Source organism: Oxyura jamaicensis, chromosome 4, assembly GCF_011077185.1.
Source record: "Oxyura jamaicensis isolate SHBP4307 breed ruddy duck chromosome 4, BPBGC_Ojam_1.0, whole genome shotgun sequence".
In the NCBI taxonomy this organism is placed as follows: domain Eukaryota; kingdom Metazoa; phylum Chordata; class Aves; order Anseriformes; family Anatidae; genus Oxyura; species Oxyura jamaicensis.
In genome coordinates, this window is record NC_048896.1 from 52339848 (window position 1) to 52359264 (window position 19417).

General features: G+C 39.2%; 1 protein-coding gene across 8 annotated transcripts in view; it reads right to left on the reverse strand.

Moving 5' to 3' along the window:
- Positions 1-19417, reverse strand: part of FAM160A1 (family with sequence similarity 160 member A1) — an 88448-nt gene that overhangs the window by 57432 nt on the left and 11599 nt on the right. For 5 of the 8 annotated variants that reach the window (XM_035324569.1, XM_035324574.1, XM_035324573.1 and 2 more), the window contains exon 3: positions 12957-13052. The exons of 1 other annotated variant lie outside the window; for it this stretch is intronic. The gene's annotated coding sequence lies outside the window, so the exon portion shown is untranslated. Of the gene's footprint in view, positions 1-11031; positions 11178-12956; positions 13053-15159; positions 16193-19417 lie in introns of those variants that run through there. 2 more of the 8 variants (XM_035324575.1, XM_035324578.1) reach the window with 2 other exon arrangements.

Below are 19417 nucleotides of genomic sequence, written 5' to 3' on the forward strand. Positions count from 1 at the left end.
AAGCAAATGTATTGCCATAGTAACATAGACAACATCGAGCTATCTACCTGCCACAGCTCACTAAATTATTTAGCATGCCAATACTACAGTGACACTGTGTAAATGATCACATTCATTAGGAGTGGAGTAGGTGCTGAAAAACTAAACGTTAGACAGCTAGATTTGTGGCCATGAAAACAGCAGCATGAGTGCAGAAAACAGAAGCAAAGAATACAACTGCAGCCTGTAGCAGAACAACATGCCCCAAAATGTTTTATTTAAGAAGCATGCCCACATGCAAAGCAGGGCAAAACATAGTCCCGCTTATGATCATAAGTCCTGATCATAATGCTGATCAGACCTAATGGCCATAACAAAATACAATATTAATTATTTTCTGCATTACATTTTCAGGTTAATCATTGTATTAAATTAAGGTGCATTTTCCATTCCTAAAATAGTGTTCTATGCTGTGGAATTATGAAAGCCAGTGCACATGAAACAGTGCACGTGAAGCAGCAGTAACTACGACACACTCTCAGAAATCTGTAGCTCTTCAATAGTCAACACATCTACAGTCAGCAGAGAGGTGCGGTATTCCAGGTGACAGCCTGCCATGTACTCCCAAGAGGCAGATGATGGCTGGGATGAGAGTGCTTTGTGGCTATCCTCAACCCAAGCTAAAGCAGTTTGGAAAACCCCAGCACCTCCTGCACTCTGGGCATTTCCCCTCATCACATGCAAATGCAGAATCAGTGACAGGACAGGAAAAGGGAGGGACAGATCGGGTCAGCTCTTGTGACCAGGTGGATTTCATCCTGAGCTTCGGCAGCTGTAGCCCTTTCTTTTGTGGAGCACAAAACACACATTCGTCTCTCTTTGAGCTCCAAATAACCTAGAAAAAAAATGAAGCCTCATGATAGAAAGATCCAGGCACAGACCTAATCCAGCCCAGCTCTAACCAACTCCTTTTCTCCTGATCTTTTTAATTCTTCACAGGCTCCACTTATAGAATTTCAATGCAAGAGAAAGCTCTGAATAATTTCTTCTACTATTTTTTTCCTTGTTGTCTTATGGAAAGACAATCTGGCATACACCCTTCTCCACCCTCATGCTTGTATTATTACTCAGTTGCATGGAAGTGCCACTAAGTCTTACTTAAAGACATTTTTATAGTACTAGCAATAACCATAGCCAACCTCAAGACGATAGATTATCATAACAGAGACTCAGGTAGAATTTGATCTTCAGAGACCAGCTTTTCAAAATATTGCAGTGTTTGGGCCATGCTGCTCTCCAGCAAGACGCCTGCTTAAATAACAAGTCTCAGCTTTCTTAAGTTATTTAAAATAAGAATTATTCAAGAACTGACTTGAACCTCTGCAGGAGAATTGGAGGAAAGCATGGAAAGCAGCAACACAGTTGGAAAGCAGTTTTAGAAAGTGGCCTTATGGCATCTATTAATAAAATCCCGATTCCCCTCCTCTCCCTACTAAGTATTTCAGAGGCTCAGAATATATTCCATACTGTGAAGCAGTGTGACAAATTCTTGTTTCTGATCAAGTCTAACAATGAAGTCACTGTCACATGAAAGAAATCCTCCCTAAGTGTTCCATCTGCATAGCCTCAATCTTTCCTTCCATTTACCAGCTGAATCTCATTTCTGAGATAAAATAGTCAAAGATCCGCCCACCAAAGTAATTCTAAGACTTCCTATTTGCCAGACAGAAGATGAAAATAAATAAGGTTTCCTTCTGCTTGTTAAAGATCTACTCTCCTACTGGAATCTGCTATAGGAACATAGGAATGTTTCTAAGCAACTTGAGCATCCAGCTAAAGTGGCTGTGGTTAAGTCTTTGACTGCAAGATAAGACACACTCAGCACCTAGGAGAGGTATCCTAACACTAACCTCAAATCCCACTGAGGCTGAATTTTCTCCTGCAACTTCAGTCTTTCCAGTTTACACCTGAAAGCACTAAACAACAAAGTCCTGCTATATAAACTACAATCAAATCTAATCATAAAAACCATCTTATACTTTCAAGCCAACAGTGAGTAGATAAACCCAAAAAGTAACTGCAGTCCACAGGGATGCTGACTTAACTTTATTAGATTTGGCTCAGCACTGCTGACACTGGATCCAAATTGTCTCCTCCAGAAAAAACATTCAAGTAACAGCAACAAAACCCACTTGACTCCAACAGAAGGGTTTTACAAATCAGACGTGGTACTGTATTCTGCTCTAACAAGTCTTCTCAGAAACAAACATCAGCAAGTGTGATAGAGTAGCTTTACACAAAGATCAACTCTGAGCCAGCAGAACAAGGGCTAATAGCAACCGCAGGTGAAGCTGAGCTGACTTCAGGCAGAATGGCTGCCTCAGTACCGAGCCTCCCCGAGCTTCCTCTTCCAGGAACACGTGTCCACAGTGGCTCCACACAGACCCAGGAACCCTTTATTAATTTTGGCTCTGTTTCCTGCAAAACTGCTTGTACCATTACCAGGGACTAACTGACGTTGGAAACATTTAAGCCAGATTTTCTGGAGTGCTGAGCCACACCATGCCAGCTCTAACGTACCTAGACTATTTTTGGATCTACAGCATGGACAGCCCCCCATACAGATAATATGGCCACATATATTTGTGAGTTGACTTTACATGTTTATGTTCAACATGAACTACAAAACTTTTGCACAGTACAAATCATGAAATTCTATAACCAAACATAAAGCCTACTGCACAATAGGCTACATATCCTTTTGGCTTTCCCAGTGATCAGATTCAAGTAAGCCAGTACACAGAGTAGCCCCAGAATACCAGGTTCAGAAGAACAGCAAAGTTTGTATCACTTAAAAGTATCACTTGTCTGTAAAAGAAGACCTTAGAACAAAATGCTTTTCTTGTATAATAGATGGCTCAAAATAGATACCTTACTTTTGGTGACTGTGTGTACACAAGAAAATTTGACCCCCTACAATGGTTTTTGCATCTAGGTTGCAAATACCATGCACATCCCTGGGTAAATTAAGTTGAACAGATAAAAATTCATATGGGTACCCAATTTTAATTTCTGAATGACCAAACCTGTTCTGTCTCAGCAAGGCAAATTTCGGGCTGCAGTGCATTACTGAGTACTCCTCTCCTACAGTTATATATGCAAGTGTGTGTGTATATATGCTAAGTGCAACACATCAGTTCAGAAAGTATCCTGATAAAAAGAACAAAGGTCAAAATAGAGTATTTCTCTGGCTCAGTTAAATTTAAAAGTTGGACTAAAGCACGTATAGGAACTGAATGGCAGCTCTACAGCAGTTTCACACATTAAGGTTAACAAGCAGCAAGTAGGATAGCTGACAAGGACATAATTGGCATTAAAGGCAGCAGCAGCACATCTAATTTCCAGTGCTACAGTTATTATCTCAAGGGTGCTTTGTTAACATTGACTGTACAAATAGAATATCTTACATCAGTGTTTTTACTTTTAGCATATTCAAGAATCCCGTGGCGCATTATGTTATTATCTCATACATTATTCTGACATGGGACTTAGTCTCACCCAGTGTGATGCATCCTGTTTACTTTAATGCCAACTTGATTCCCCTTTCTCAAAGCGGAATAGAAAACCTATAAGAGGTTCATACTTAGAATTATGTTACTGTTGTCCTTCCTTCCAGGGTTCCCCTGCAGACCCAGTTTTTCAAGGCACAAAAAGTAACACATTCAAATGCTAACTGCTTCAAAGCCCTTCAACCTGGAAAGCCAAAAAATGAGAGACCACATGGTCTTCAAACTGATGTTGAGCCTCCCTGCTCACAGAGGGGAATGTGTTTAAATGCCATGCTAGACCAAAGCCAGCTCCACACTTTGCAGGACAGAGCCCCAAAAGAACAAGAAGCTGGGAAGAAAGAAGACTCAACCCCAGGCCTTCTATACACTATAAAAGAGCATGAACTGATGCAGCGTTGGCCTATATTTGATTGTGATGTAGTTTGTTTGCTTTTATTCACTGATGTATTGGCAAGCCAAAGTGGGCTCAAATAGGTCCTTGAACATGGGGAGCTGCAGAGCTTGATTTTAATGAAAGCACCAAAACTGCAGTTATGCAGAGCACTTTGCCAAAGAACCAGATCACATCAGGCAAAAGAGGTAAGAGCTGATACAGAGGGCTGTGTTTGTTTTTGAGGTGTTGTGGTACCTAACAAAATCTTACTTGCAAGAACATCCTAGGCGTTCAGATCAAAGTGCACAGGAAACAACCACTGCAAATATCTCCAATTACAATGGGGCGTAGGGGCTGTTTTATTTTTAATACCAAAAAAAACTCCTTCTGCTGTCCTCCTCAGCCAGGATGGGAACAGAACCTTTTGTACAGGAAAACACATTTAGCCATCAGCCAGCTCACACTGGCAGCTGCTTTTATATGTAGCAGGGAGACTGAAGAGGCAGAGCAAAGCTAAGCAGTATCAGCCCAAGGCCACATCTTTAAAAGGAAGCAAGCATCTTCTCACTTTGTGTACCGCCACAATTCCCCAGGGCAATGAACTATGTCCCCTTCCCTCCCATCCTGCCTCCGCAGAGGAAAGGCATCTGTGACATGTTCTCTGACTGCCAGCAGCTTCCAGTCCTGACTCACTGAACAGCACTGCCGCACATAACTCAGATCCTCTCTTTTAGGTCAGGATTTCTGTGTATCTGCGTGCTCTTTCCACAATGCCTAAAACAATGATCAGGCCAATTTTCTTGCAATAATTCCTGTATACCTAGAATAATGCTTTCAATTGTTCAATCATTTGGTGTCGGCCCATTTCCTGCAGACAACCTGCCATAACGCTGAACGAACTATGTGAATTTTAAGAAGAAAATAGGGAAGTACGGAAGGGTAAAATTAAAGAAGTGCATAAAGGACTAGTCCAAGCAAAAATAACTTCATTTTATTTCCACCCAATTCCATTTAACATCATTCCTGCAGAACAGCATTTCATTTATCAGAAAAAACATAAATGGGAAGGAGATGGAAGTAGCAGAACTGAATTAAACAAAATGAAGGTGTTGGTGGTTTTTTTCAGACAAAAAAGGATGGGAAAAATAAAGAAAAACTATAAGTCGAAAAGAGAAGTTAGATTGCTCTGATTTGTATTGACAAACCACTAATCAGCCTCTTCTGTACTGTACAGTAATGTTTAAAAAAACCAAACAACCTACTCCCACCACCAAGCATACCAATACATACACAAGCCAATATGTTTTGCTGTTAGGAGTCAAGTTGCTGCACAAATGACTTCATATGGAGGCAGATTTACTGTACAGGTCTTTCTAAATTCATGGACAAATCCTACATGTACCATATATAAAGCAACTGAAACTTGCACATAAAAGTGACAGTTTCAGATGTAGGCACCCTGCAATAAAAGCTCAACAACAACATACATCCTAAATAAATCTTATGCCATTTATTCCCTTATTTTTAAGAGTAAAAACATGAAAAAAAAGAATAGGAGAAAAGAACAGACGTTGGCTTACCTTTCTACGCAATATTAAAATGCACAGCACAGTAGCTTGTTAATTTTTCACTTGAAGTAACTGCATAACTTGTTTGGGAAATTATTCAGCAGAAAATACGTTCTAAAAACTCCAGTCATTTCATTTCGCCTTTAATTTTCTATCACCTACAAGTCAGACTTGTATATGCAGTTTAATGAAAAGTAAAGTGGACAAATCCTTGAAGCCCTATTACAAAAGGGACGTGCTGTGAGCATCTGAGGTTCAGAACATCCCTTCTGAATTTGTCTTACCACAACAGATACATATTTCCCCCTCCCCAGTCATCACAGGGAGCTCAGACAAGAAGCATGCAATCCCCTTCTATATATAATTGAGACATATAGAAACGTTAGTATAAACATAGTATGTCAGAAGTTACTTTTATCACACTAGAAACAAAATCCCAGCTTTCTATAAATCAAGAAATATTTTCAATCTTCTTAGCATGTGTCCGTGACAAGCATCATGGAGACAGATGGACATAGATGAATGGCAATAGAATGATGATAGATTAAAAATGATGACAGATTCAGGAGTACAAGATGCTTTGAAGAGTACCTGAAATATAAACGTACGTGTAGGAACAAGAAAATAATTATCCATAAGACAACAAAATTCCCCAGGCACAGACTAATTTTCTGTGGACCCTCCTGCTATTAAATGTACAAGAATCAGGGTTGGGAAAGGATGCCAAGTCAGACTTGAGGTAAATCAAAAATTCAGCCACAACAGATGTGCATTTACCTAACCACTGTTCTCCTGACTCACACAAAAGAGGTCTTCCCAAATTTCTTAACATCTAGGTCTGTAGCTGATGCTTGCTTACACAGTCTAGGAGATGGGAAATGTGCATGCTAACCTCCTGTATAAAAGGGATAACTGGAAGATGAGAAATTTGGCTACTCTTTGTATAAGCACCCACCTGGGCAGCAGTTTGGAGGAACTGAAGTTACCACCTGGCCACTTGCACAGGTGACTTTTTCTCTGCTGCCTCCACACAGGGGGTGAGCATGTAAGGGAGGACAGGCAGTAGCATCAGCTTACTCCTGACTCAGGTGAGTGGGAATTCCACTCACAGGGATCAGCCATTCCAGCTGCTCCCCCACAGATAATTTTAAGACAATTATTCCATATTATGAAATGCATAATGCTTTTGTATGCTACTACAGCATTCTATGAGATTCAAGAAAGAAGGCATACTATAGTTTAAAAAGTAAGTAACAAATGGAGAAAAAAAAACATACAAACACTCTAATTTAATAGGAAGGCTTCCCTACTAGTTGTAACCATGGGATAAGTAATTAGAAGCAGCTCTGCAGCTGGTTTGACTCCAGCTTAGCGGAAGATAGTGGAAGACCTCTCTTATTCTGGAGCGAGTTGTTTGATACCTGCTTTCCACTGTTCATGAAGCACCCTTGGAGTAAGCTGCACAGCACTCAGCAGCAGTCCCCACACAAGGTCTGATGACATGTTTGTTTTCTGGCCATTTCCTACAATGAACTTGGCCTTGCCCAGTTTCAAAATCTCTTTAAGACGACAGCTACTAGAAAGATGTGGAGGAATCACAAGTGGTACTAGGAAATTAGCCATTGACAGAACTGAATTTTAATCTAATGAGTTAAACAAGTTTCCAGCTAGAGGCCAATACTGTTCAACATCTTCGTTAATGAGTGCCATTCCAGAGTGCACTCCCATGCTGGTCTGTGGAAATTACAGAAATGAGAGGAGCAGTTGATAGATTAGATAGCAGAGATCTCAGCAGGCAGAAGGGATGAACAGAGAGGACACTCACAAAGTTCAATATGCAAAGCCCTGCACCTGAGGAGGAATAGCTCCAGGCACAACCACGCACTGGGGACTAACCAGCTAGAAAGCAGCCTGGCACAAGGCACATGGACCTGGCAGACAACAGGCACACCATAAACCAGCTACGTGTTCTTGCTGCAAGGCTGACACACAGCCATCGCTGCATGCCTCTTGGCCTGCAGCAGGAGTAGGATTTCCAGCAGGTCCAGGGCAGCTGGACAGGATGACCTCCAAAGGTGTCTGCCAGCCTCAGCTGTGCTGCTGTTCTGAGAAGAGACAGGAGAAGGAAGAGGAAAGGCCAGCACCATCAAAGCTCAGCTTCAATCCAAAAGCGAGAGACTCTCCTCATGCCAGACATTTTGCTCATCTCTGACTCCACCAGTTGCAAATGCAAACTGCTGTTGCTCTTATTAAAAGCTAATAAGACTACTAGCTACTAAAAAAAAATATATATCTAATAGTGCTTGCACAGCAGTTTGGCTTATTTTATTTAGAACAGCAGAGCACTGCTCCACACGTCACACCTCCAGTACTCTAAGGCAGTACAACTATGACTGCCCTCTCAGCAGTCAGAATAGCAGCAGAATGATACCAAACACCTTGAGATCAGGCCCCTCCAGTTCCCGTCTGCAACCAGTCTGAAGGGGGTGTTTTACACTGGAGAGAAAGAAAAAGCAAAACTGCTTCTAAAGCTCTTGACCCTGGACTGCACCTCTAGAGGCATCACATGTAGACATGCCTTGGTCAGATACAAAGCTCACATTGTTTCAGAACACTGAGGAACTTATTTGGGAAGCTAATGGTAAAATGGTTAATTAAACATGCTACGAGAGAACATACAAACTCAGTTCTCTTATTATTAACATGCTAATCTAGATATTATAAAACAATGCTTGAAAATATAGAACAGATGCATTTACATGACTTCCTCAGTTTGTATTTCAGAAGACAGAAATAGATAAATTTCAATGTATCACTTCAGGAGATTTTCCAGAATATTTGCTTGTAAGATGATTGTGCAAACAATCCAAACATTTCCATTATAAAAGAAAAACAATACATTCATAAAAGAGCACCAGTAACCGCTCAGGGCTTGCTGTTGGTTTTTGTTTGCCTTTTTTTTTTTTTCCTCCCCAGTTTCAGGAAAAGTGAGAAATTCTGAACAAGGTCATTCATGATACTGCTTGAGCTGCTGCCTTGCCTTTCAAAAGCACCAGACCAGTTTTTCTTGTTTCTTTTCCAAACGCAGTGGGACAATAGCTTCATCTCCCCAATTAAGTACTGTGGGGCACTCAGCTCTAGGCAATTGGCTTACCCTGCACAAGCACTTATTACTACCCTCCTACTTGTTTATATTTCTCAAGACACAGCATATTAGCTCTTCAACTGTAGCTGCTTCCTACACGTTTATTCCGCTGAGTTTGTCTCACTGGATTTCTTCAACTGTGCCTCATTAAAGTCTGATTATTTTTCCCCTCTGTATGCCATGTTGACTTGCAGCAACATTAACCAATCAAAGTAGAATCCAGCTCCACAGCCTTAAGATGTAAGAGACACCACAGCTTTCTAGGCTATGAATTTTAATGTCCAAAGATTAACAGTTTGTCTTAATCTCAGTTCTACCCTTCTAGGACAAAACAGTTTAGAGAATTTCTGAGGGGATTTTCACTAAAATACATCTCCAAATGATAGGATGAGCCAGTTAAGCAACTCATGGTTCCCAAGAGAGCAAGGTCTTTCCCCTTGTGCCACATCCCTAGAACATTTATTTTGTGCATGGAAGTGCACTTGGTCACTCCCGAGCTGATTCTGTTTTACCAAACTATCAGAAGCAAACCCAGGAGAAAATAAAAAGGGACAGTTTCCTGATCAGTGGGGCTGGGCAGCTCCCACCTCTGACAGAGCTAGGGCAGCTCAGCTGCTCCTGGGACTATTCCCTAATTTTTATTACCATAGTTGTATATTTAGAGCCCTTCCAGAGTGGAATGCTGGGGATTTACACTTCCATACCCTTCCATTTCTCACTGAGTCATTAAACACAGGTTAAGCCTTCTGAAATAACATTACAAGAATTCAAACTTCTCAGCAGTAAACATTTCAACATGTTCAAAATGCCAGGGGACACTAGATCCCTGTTCACACTTCATTCAGAACTGACCAAACGCAAAGGAAATATTCCCAGGCCTGGTAGCCACCGTGTCCCTGGTAAGGGACACAAACTGATACAGGACACTTATGGAAATATAACATAATACTAGCAGAATTGGACACAAAAAGAACTTACTGGCCACAACATACATTTCTAGGAACGTTTAGAGAAGCAAACACGTTCAGTATACCTAATAAAATAGTAAGAATTCCTTATTTTCTTAAAATAAACTTTTGACATTCTTTCCTCTTCTGGCAATGGAAGAAGTCTGTTTCTTCAAATTATCTCTTTCATGTTTTACTTCCCTGAGATTACTCCCCTGTAACCTTCAGCTCTGCTCTTGGACAATTCCAAGCTAAAAACACCCTTTGAGGCCAGCAGATTCTTCTGCAAACCCTGTAACATGCCCCACACAACCCAGAAATTAACAATAGGTCTATATATTTCCCCACACAGTCACAAAGAAGTGTAAGAGAGGTTACAGAAACTTCCTCATCTATTCTATTTCATCGTCAAAGATCCTTGGTATGGAGGGAACTGATTCCAAAAGTACCTACCGTGACTCCAGTAGAAAGACTCCAGTACCCACCTTAAAATGCTATTTTCTGTTCAGCTGACACACCCTTGAAAGGGAGAACAGACTGATAAGGTTACAGCCTTCCCACAAGGGGAGAAGCAGAAAAGTAAGTTGCTCCTTTCAGGCAAAATGCATTTTTGAATTGCTCCTGTGATGATAGCTATCATTACCACCTACCCATCACATCAAAATAAAGTTTCAATCTTGCCATTCACAGATAGCAGAAAGTTATGCTGAAGTTTCTAAGCTTTTCCCAGAACAGGAGTAGATATTTCAATTATTTTGGCTTTTGAAAGTTTTTTCCATGTCATGACCTTCATAACGCTTAGAACTGAAAGATCGCCTTGGCTATCAAGTCCAGTCAATTTATAATTTATAGTCCCCTTGATAAATTAATCAAGCTCCAGATTTTTAATATTCTCTTACATTCACTGATGATACTACGGCATCTTCAAAGCAGTGAAATATTAGTCTGCACAGATTTTCTAGTATCATACCGTTGCCTACTTACCCATAGAATCAGATAACTGTCAGAGAGTTTTATGAGTTTTGCTTAAATAAGGAGACAAGTAATTGTAATCTTTAAAGATTGTACAGTAAGACAAATTTTCAGGTTACTAAATTCACAAGGAAAAGCTACATTACCACAGCCTCTTCAGAAGATTCATTTTCTTAGTTGCAGCTGGTTGCTCAAGGGTACACCTAAACAATTGGTTCATGAGGCTAAAATGAATGTTTCTCTCCAGCACATCCTACAAGAACAGTACTCTGCTGCTAGATTGCTGGTGTACAAAAAGTTTATCTTGCATAGGCCACTTGAGAATTTACGACATTTTAAAGATTAGCAATCTAATTTCAACACACAGAGGGAACAAACTCAATTCAAACAAAGGTTACAAGGACTTGAAAACAACCAGCAAAACTAGGAGTTATTAAATATCAACATTTTGAGATTTAAAATTATTTTTAATTGTTACCTGTCTTCTCAGTGTAACTGGGTAGCCACTAGGTGTGAAGAACATCTGTGAAGTGAAAGAAACACTACTGAAGAAAATCAATATTAACTGGTGATTACCAAGTTATTTTCCAGTATCCCTTTTTATATCTGGAGGATCAAAGAACTTCAGAAAGCAATCAAATTCTAATTATACAGTGATTAAACTAACAAACATCAACTGTCTCGCACTGAAACAAAACATTTATACATTCCAAGGAATGTAAATTCAAATCAGAAAAGTAAATCCCAGAGTAGTACCACTCAAGTCAATGAGTTACACTAATTTTACCTGTGAGAATACAGATGTGGGTCAAAGTTCCAAAATCGTTTTAAGTATGCCTCATTCAGCATTCAACTATTCCCCCATTAACGAAAAGATTACCTGCCTCTTCAATATAACATTCCTGTTCAAAGGGAGGCAAAAACCCCATGTTTCACAGAAAAAAAAAAAAAAAAAAAAAAAAAAACACTTCCATGCAAACCAGTTTAAAAGTTTCAGAACCTGGGGCTGAAGTAGTCAGCTGCACACCTTCATAATATATGGAAATCGCCTACAACAAAGCAGCCTCTGTGTCAGATACACTGCTGCACTTCAGTGGTAATGAAGACCAAGCTTTCAGATTGAATGGACATAAAAAGGATATTACAAGAAATCATTTTGCAAACTGCATGCTGCTTCTAGCAACTGGCGCCCCACAGGAATATATCATGTTTATCTAATCACTTCCATCTTCTCTTGGTTAAGATAAGCCACAGTTCATTTTAGTTAATAGAGCCACAGAAGTAGGATGAAACAAGTATTCTGCTTAGCCTGCATTTTGTAAACTTGCGCACGCATGTGCCAATGAAATCAAATTGATTTGATTTGATATTTTTTTCATCTTTGAACCTCATGCACTGCCAGCAAACCATGCTAATCCAATCTGGGTGGTAGAAAAAAGAGTCTCCAAAATTCCTTCTCAGTAATGCTATACTTACAGTGTCCAAATCTTTGTTCTAAGGGACTTACAATAAAAACAATATTTGATGTAAATTTTACATTTCAACTTAATATGAAATTAAGACTACAAATATTGCTTTCAAAAGCCCAACAGTATGTTTTAAGCAGGTGACATTAATTTTTCATTTAGCCAATTCTATTTCTAGCAAACCAGAGTTTTAAAACTTACTCCAGAATCCAGTGACATAAATGACAATGTATATCCACAGCCCTGAAGCGTACACTAAAGCAGAGGTGAAAAGTCCTTTAAAAAAAATAAAAAGAGTATATTAAACGTGATTCAGATGTCTACAACTTGGATCCTGCATTATCCCCTCTCTGGGTATCTCCATTTGCTGCCTCTGTTCCAGTACCAGTGTTAATTTGTGACTCAAACAATAGAACTCATTGTTACAGGCTACAGCAGATACCAAAAGTGATTTCTAAAAGTAATTAGTCAAATTTGTTTATAAAGAGAATTATTGCTTTTGATCAAATAAGCACATGGCTACAGATACTTCTATATGCTTGCAGTATTCACTACTGCCCCCGTGCACCTGTGACCCGAAAATACCACTGTGCTGAACTGATCTGTGACCCCCGCCAGTACAGATGGTGCTGAGCTCTCTGCTCAGTTGCAGGTATGAGTACACGCAGGTGGAACCCAAACCTGACCAACAGGAAAACGTGCTGAATTGCACGAACGCTATGCCCTCTCTGGTTTCACCTCAGAACAGCACTCCTGAGACACTGCCCTGGGAAATCCAGCTCTGTGCTTGTGCAGCAGAACTTCCACCAGACCTCTGCCCCTTCTTTCCAGTGCCATAAACCCGTCACCTCCTGCTTAAGGACAGTCCAACCCAAAAACCCACCCTGGTCCTGCACTGGTGTGGTATGTACAGAACAAATGCATTGAGCAGCATTACCTCCACTGCTTGCCTGATTAACAAGAAGTTTGTCTGGCAACAGCTCCAGAAAAGCTTCTCTGGTGTTTTTCTGTTCAGCCTGTTCAGATTCTCAGACTTCAGGAAGAAAACCAAAATCTAATCAACAAGTTTACATTTAGCCTTCCAATTTAATCTGTTCTTGCAGGCCTATAAATGAACAACATCTAATCCTCTCTTTGATTTATTCCAAATTTGTATTTTGAAATAACTATACTTAAAACCAACATAATTAATCCACATTTGGAAAAATGGAGTCAGCTCTACCTGAAAATTTTCTTTATTTAAAAAAAATACGGGTAAGCAAGAACAATGATGAACGGGAAAACATCCTCTTAATTGAGTATCTGATCTTTAAGTTTTTCTTTTTTTCATTTTTGTTATAGCATGAGTTCTCCATGTAGTTTTCCAAAGCTGTCATCACAATGGTTGTTCTTCTTCCAAAAAAAAAAAAATTACTAAATCACTATGTTTATAATTCTCACTTGCATTATGAAAATCAGACATACTTTTCTGAATATCATTAAAAGCTCTTCATTTCTAGGTCTGAACTTCGCAGATCTCAACTACTCAAAATGACCACAAATTCCCTTTGTGCTGCTTTGAACTTACCAAATCTCCTTAATCCAGAGTGGTCATCAATTTCCTTTGGTTTAATACCAAGCATAATTTCCACTAAGTTAATACTGGAAATAATGGAAAGATAACTACTTACTATTTCTATTTCAATGTGATCAAAGTTGAGAAAAACAGCTGTCACTACTACCAGAAAACTAGTCTTACTTTTCCATTTCGTCTTGGCAGTGTCCTGTCCTACCTATTGTTACACACCGTTAACTTTACTGCACTATGCATAAACTCTTCAGGACAAAATAATAGATTTAACTAATTAGACTTGAGAAACAAGTAATGTCAAATAAGTCAAGATGGTTGGACAAAACATTCTTTATGACACACCCTGAAACTCTGGAATGAATAGCCCTGATTACGTGATACACACACAAGTTTTTTTCCTTGTTTGTCTTGAACTGAGAAAGCGCGTGTATCTTACGCATTCCTAAAGTAATGTACACACCTTTGTGCTTCTCCAAGCTTCCAGACAAATGCATCTCTCACGGACCTAACCCTCAGCACCACAGTAAGAGCAAATTCATACACTGGGATATAGTGATGGAAGATAAGAAATAAGAACTATTTAAATCATTATAGCACATCATTGGCTCCTAAAAAAGGCCATGCCAAGTAGCCTGCAAATAGGAATCCTATGAAAGTGTAAAATCTAAGTCATGTATTAGCTTTTTTCTATTAACATTTTGTGAAGCTCAAGGCAGTTTAAAAATTACCTACATCAGTAGAACAGAATCTTTACCTGTAACACTCATTTCACATAACTGATAAAAACCAAATTTTTCACTGGATTGCTCTTACAATCCAACTCACTGCTGGAAGAAAGAAAATATTCCCTCCCCAAAAGGCTAAATCTTCATAATGTTTCTATTTTTTTTTTTTTTTTTTTAATGAGAACTCAAAGCCTTACAAATCTTTCACCAGGAAAAAGAAAAAAAAAAAGACAGGAAGAATTTAGCTGAAAGGAAGCTTTATCCTAATATCCTGCATACAAACTAAGTAACTTTAAAGGGTTTTAAGTGTTTTGTGTCTTTTCCATTCTGAAATTCCAACCTGGACTTAGGAAAGATTTCATTAAAGAAGTTTAACTGAAAACAAAAATACATGGAAACTCACTTATTTCAAATGCATTAATATTTTGTGATTATCAGCTGATACTAAAACCTTTATCATGGATAAACTTAAACTAGAAACTCAAGCTCTTAAGTTAATGAAAAAAAGATTCCAATTTATTGCTATCGTTAACTAAACCAAGAAGAACTCAAACATACTAGTAAAACTGGTCACTGGAGCCAGCCCAGTAGGAACTACAGACAATTTGTATTAGTTCTAATCACTCTCTACCATTACTGATCATGTTGCCTGTCCATAAACATAACTACATTTTAAGTCAGGTAAGGAAGAAACAAGTCATTGAAAGCTCTACACCTGCTATAAATGAATTTACAGAATGATATTGGAATACCGTCTGAACAGGTTCTGGTCCTTTGTTTTGTATCAGGAAAACTGACTGGCCTCAATTCTAATAATGACAACCCACCTGAAGAACAACTCTTACCTACAGCAACTGATTGAGAAATAGTCACTTTGGAAATCAAGAGCTTCCATACAGCCAGAGACATAGATTTGCAGCAGCTCAGTCCATGTAAAAGTTGACACACTTTCAATTTTGGAGGTAGTGCCATCTGTGCTGGGAACATGTAGTTCTTCTGGACAAACACCCTGCTGTGGCTGAGCCTCTGGAAAAGGCTTGACATTCAGATACATTTTTATAATTTGCATTTAATAAAAACAGGTTTACAGCCCTGTCAGAGCTGCCAATTAATTCCTTCAGACAATGAAAACCAGAACAGATTAAATGCTCAACTTGTCAAGCATCATTGTTTCTACAGCTCCCAGTTTCTTAAAGATACTTTCATATGATACTTTGGGAACTCCTACAATATATTGCAGAGAAACCAGCTATTTCCCTACCCATTACAGGGCAGCACAGGTTAGTATAAAAAGAATCTTTCCTTTCCAGTTTGACAAAGCAGAAATCTCCCATTCACAGGTGCGCACAAACTGCATCAAGCACGAGGTGCAAGAATGACTGACTATGCTGTATTACAGGGAAGGACAAGACCAAACACATGCTACATCAAAAAGTGATGAAAGATGATGTTCATTTTTCATAAAGCAAGTGTTAGGAGTTTTACAAAGAACAAACAGGACACAAGAGTTTACATTATCTACCAGCTGTTCCTATCCTTTCTAATCAGTTTCAAAGAAAAACGAAGGATATAAAAAGCAGGAACTAGTGATCATTTTAAAATATCATTTCACATTAGTTCTCCTTTATGACAATATTTCAATGGCATGAATGGACTACCTAGTATGACTAACACAGATCTGGAAACCGAACATACTGACGAATGTCAAGCTTGTCTGTACTAATCCCAATCTCATTTACCTCCCACACATTGGGCTCGCTCCTTCCATCTAAATTCACTTCTCATATCCACACAAGTTCCTTATGTCAATCTTGCAATTAACATCCACATCTCCTCCCCCAAATGGTGCCAACTCTTCTCTGAAACGTTCAAGCTACACAGACCACACCCCTGTCTATGCTCTTTGATCAGCTCTTTTTGCAGACTGAGAAGTTCCACTTGGGGAGGCAACTCACATATCCAGCCCTTTCCACCTCGTAAAGCAGCTCATCTCGTAAAAAAGGCACACGTACAATATTGCAGCAAGAACCAAATGAGACTCGTACTTGCAGATCAGGTCGGGGAGAGATTTATCTGAATTTTCATCTGTCAGTTGACTAGTTTCACTGCACAGTAAGGTACAGTAAGACAGCATGATGACGAACCAAAGTCTAGTAGTCCCTGCCCCTTATTCTGTTTTCATATTAAGAGGATTTCTAAAGTTTGTGTGCTCATTTTTTTAAGTAGAGATGGAGATGACAAGTCTTTCCCCCTTCAACTCTTTGGGTATCCTACAGTGTACCTGTTAGAGAGAAAAAAATAGCACACATTCTTCTCATGAGAGGCCTTTCAACTATTTTATATCCCATAGCCCAAATAACAAGGAGATACTCTGAAAAGAAAAAAAGAGAATCATTCCAACTCGAGAAAATCCTGGTATATAGTCTTGTGTGTTCTCATCAGTGTGCCACTGGTAGTCTATGACCTACATAAACACTATGTAGGTCACAAAGTATTGCTCTCCAGAAGTCTGCAGGGCACTGAGAAACAGCTGAAGTGCGTTTGATAATTGCCATATATTGATTTCACATGTTAGCAATTACTGTGGTTGCCACAGGAATATCATGCAAGTGTCACCCTACAGAGGATACTGTATAGGTGTGAACAAGAAGAGAAATGATTAGGTGCACATGGACAGGATGCTCCAGAACTCACATTACCTAAATGCAGCTCGGTGCTACTGGGGCCTCCACCTGGCATTGTAAATAAAATTGAAGTCTCAAGCCCACTTTTCAGAGGAGTTGTGTCCATAGAGCAAAAACCTATCCTGACAGCCAGTATTCCAAACTGAGACCTCATACTTCAGCAGACAGACTTCTATTACACATTACTTATTAAACACATACACTTCACCTGCAATTAATGTGTCTAAAGCAAAGAACGTCTTGCTTTGGTAGCTGTTCTGGTTGGCAGACAAGCTGGATTTAACGTTCCTTCAGTTGCATTCTGCTTTCTATAGACTATAGACAACGAAAGGGGAATAAATTAGTAAAGTGAAAGTTATCCTTCTCTATTAATACAAACTAACTGCCCAACAATGGAATAAAATCTGGCAGCGTAACAACTGAGAGGGCCAAAAAATATCTTTGAGAACAAGCTTTCTGATGATATTCCCTCAGGTCAGATACAAGAGAAGCAGTAGCAATGAACTGTGTTCTGCAGCATGAGACAGTCCACACAGACAAGTCCAGTGGTTTCAGGCTTTTCCACCATCACCTCGGTGAGAAATCCTTGAAAGCACTGAAACCATCATCAGTTATGTGCTCGCTGCACTGTGAAAGCAATCCACATTTCCCTTGCTTGCTGCCACCCACCCATCCCCACTACTCTTCAAAACCCCTTGTGTGCCATACACTGAGCCTGTCTGGCGCAATTAAGGAACCATTCTGGCTAAAAACTAACCATGGAGAAAGAGATAAATAAATACACAACCACAGTAGACCAGTCAAGGTCATTTCACAGCCACACACTGCACCCATGAAATGCAAAATCAGAAAGAATTGGTGTGACACTGAATGCTAAAGCTGGCCATGCTGCCAAAAAGCTGATCACAAAACTCAATTTTTCAGACAGGAAATGCATCATAACAACATCTTGTTAAACAAGCTAGGTGCACACAAAGGAGAAGGAGAAATCCACACATTTCTGTTAACACTAGAGTCATTTATATTAAATTCATATTTGACATCTAACAAGGCCGCACACATACAAGAAGAAGCAAGTATGAAAAGGGTGTCTATTCATTTATATAGTGCTTAGCATTCAAAATGGATTTTACAGACATCCTGCTAACCTGTCTGGCAGAAAATCCTCCAGACAACAAAAATTAATTCCAAACAGGGAGGCTGTCAGTTTTTCCCTCTTATAAGCAAGGAGCAAGAATTGTGGAACAGCTTTCAGCATGCTGTTTTAAGGAATCATGCAGAAGTTAAAAAGGTATACATCATGGGAGGAAAAAATTATTTTGCATAAGTACAATTTTTGGACAAAAACTCATAGTTCAAACTGGCTGCAATGGAAGTAGACCCGCAGTTTCTAAAAACATTCTGAAACAGCTCTCTCATCAGAGTAGCATGAACAAAACCACTCCAATATTTAAGAGCTAATGAGAAGACACCATCAGTTTATAGAGCAGAAATAAAAACATGATTTCAGTACAGACTAGACTAGAAAACCCAACAGATCCCTTATTGTTTTATGCTCCAGAATTTTAGTGCAGATCATACCAGGTTTATGCAGAGGCAACTATAAATATAGTAACAGTATTTTATAATCTTCTTCCCCTTCATTAAAACAAAGCCCAAAAACTATCTATCAAAACTAGCCCATTTTCTCTAGCAAGATGGTATCACGGTAAATCTGTCTACCCTCCAGATCATCTTCAAAACCCTCCCTGCCAGAGCCCTTAATGCAATCCTAATCTGGCCTGTGGCTCCAAAATAAAAGGAAGGAAAATATATACCTAATACCAACATGGAACCACTTTACTCTGGAAACTATTACGATCTAATGTTGTTGGTTGTGAATGTTTTTGGCAGTTCTTTGTTGTTGATGGTTTGGTTTGGGGAGGTTTGTTTTCAAAGACATTCTTCATCTAGAATCACAAGCTTGAAATTGCAAATTGGTACAGGGGACTGTAAACATAGTCAATGAAGAGCATGGTCATATGAGGAATAATCACGTTTCTGAGCTGGCTAGTGCATGTTTTCAACTTTGTGCTTAGTACCGTATTAGACATATTTAAGAGTGGTGCCATATTATCCTAACATATTCAATGTTTCAGCTTCAAAGTACTGCAGGACTGACTCAATAAATCTTTTTTTCCTCTACTGAGGCAGTAAAGCAAGATGCAAAGGTCTGCTCTTTTGTAGTCTACAAAAGCTTGATTTCTCTGTGATATACAGTCAGTGTGCAGGCATTAAAGAGAAGACATTAAGAACACAAAAATTCTCTGAACACAAATATGTAAGAAATCTACATCTGAAAACTTAACATTGAGCTACAGTAACTTTCCACAACCTAAGTGCCTCTAGTTTTACAATTAATTTAAAACCAGCCAAAACA